Raw genomic sequence first — 2,231 nt, forward strand, 5'->3', positions numbered from 1 at the left:
TGTATTAAAATCTTAAAAAAATATTTCCTTGGTGATGGCCTGTAATGTGGGAAGTATATGCTGAAATAAACCGTTTTCTCCCCAAGATGTTTCTGTTCATAGTTTTATCACACTAGAAAGCAAAGAAGGACACCTGTGACTGCCACAGTTGTCAAGATACAGGTGTAGTAGGATTCTGTCATTCTTATTGTCCCTGTCCTCTGTCCATTTCTGTTCTGGAGATATGAGTAAGATGTGATGAGGTATTAGAAATATAATATAAGATAAACATACTAAAAGCTGTACTCCTAAAGAAGCTAAACAAGAAAGAGGACCATGGGTGAGATGCTCAATCCTCACTCAGAAAGTCAAACAAGAGAGAAATCAGAAGAGGGAGAAAACCGGGAACAGGATAGGAGCGTACCACAGGAGGCCTCTGAAAGACTCTACCCTGCAGGATATCAAAGCAGATGCTGAGACTCATAGCCAAACTTTCGGCAGAGTGCAGGGAACCTATGAAAGAAGGGGAAGATAGAAAGCCTGGGAGTGTAAAGAGCCCCACAAGGAGAGCAACAGAACCAAACAATCTGGGCCCAGGATTCTTTTCTGAGACTGATACTCGAAACAAGGACCATCATGGAGATAACCTAGGCCCCCTGCACAGATGAAGTCCAGGGCAGCTCGGTCTCCACGTGGGTTTCCTGGTAATGGGAACAGGGACTGTCTCTGGCATGAATTCAGTGGCTGTTTCGTTGACCATCCCTCCCCTCTGAGAGGGGAACACCCTTACCAGGCAGCAGAAGAAGACCATGCAGACAGTCCTGATGAGACACAGTGGGTTGCTCCTCCAAGAGTCTCTAGTTAGACTTGTCAGGACACCTATCACACCCTCACAGTGTGGCATGTGGTGGTGAGTCTGGGATCCAATGTGAATGGTCGCCTTGAAGGAACAAGAATAGATATGCAAGAGGTGAGTAACTAGGGCAGAATTGGTGTCAAGAGAGGGCACAGCTACCACTGCAGTCACTCCAAGACTGAGTTTTCCAGGCTTTGTTCTGAGTTGGGTCTGAGGACTCAAGCAATGTAACCTGTGATGGGTTTGGCATGTGTGTGGGTGCGGGGCTCTAGCAAAAGGATGGCAGGAGGCTCCTTCTAAAGAATTCCCATCAGGCTGCTTGTAGGCTTCAATTCTCAACCTGGGAACCCATCTTGGGGCAGGTAGGACAGGCAGACTGGAAACTATAGCACTAGGGAGAGATTAGTTACAAAGGACAGAAGGAAAAGTGAATAAAATGAAGTGAAATAATGCACTCATCTGGTGCTGAGGGTGGCTCCAAGGTCCCTTTTCATTGGAGTCATGTTCTTACATGAGGCGGCCTTTGTCTTAGCAGGTGGCAGGCAGCAGCAGCACAGATGTCTGAGGCCGTTCATGATTGTCTTCTTCACCCGCTTCCAGTTATTTTATATAACTTTGTTTTTAGTTTCTCTCTTAACTCAACTATCACAAAACAATTGAGACTAATATTTGTTTAATAACAAGCTTCACAACAAAATACTGAGCAGTTATTACTCTATTCTTAACTCTCTAAGCTAATCTGGTTTCCTCCCAGCACGTATCCCAGAGATACTTGCACTTTGTAGTTTTCCTGCCTAGCTGCTTCTCCTGGTGTCTCTTAGACTTCTCCCTTGGCTAAATCCCCTATTTCCTCCTCTAACTCCTCCTCCCCTGGCTGGCAGGCAGTTGAACCCTATTCTCTCCATTGCTCATCAGTTTGCTGTCAGCAGCCTCATGGGCATACCTGGGACTATTGAGGAGCACAGTTTATATAACCTCGAGACAGGTGATTCTCAGAACAAGGATTTCATCCAGATGTGAGGGGTACAGAAGGCAGCATTTGAATAACACAGTAACCTTGTACCTACAGAAAATCAGGGCAGAAACCCAGGGCAGGAACCTTGAGGCAGGAACTGAGGCAGAGGCTACAGAAGAACACTGCCTGCTTACTGCCCTTGCTCCTGCTTGCTTGCTCTGTCATACCACCTGCCCAAGGATGGCACCTTCCACACTGAGTGGAACCTACCACATCCATCATGAGTTAAGAAAATATCCTGCAGATTTGCCCATAAGACAGTCTGATGGAGGATTGAGGTTCTTTCTTCCCACATGACCCTAGCTTGTGTCACCTTGATAAAAATTCAGTAGCAGTGCAGCCCACTTCCATATACCATGTGAAAGGACCTTGCAACATGCT

The sequence above is a fragment of the Meriones unguiculatus genome, chromosome 5 (assembly GCF_030254825.1).
Source record: "Meriones unguiculatus strain TT.TT164.6M chromosome 5, Bangor_MerUng_6.1, whole genome shotgun sequence".
Taxonomy (NCBI): domain Eukaryota; kingdom Metazoa; phylum Chordata; class Mammalia; order Rodentia; family Muridae; genus Meriones; species Meriones unguiculatus.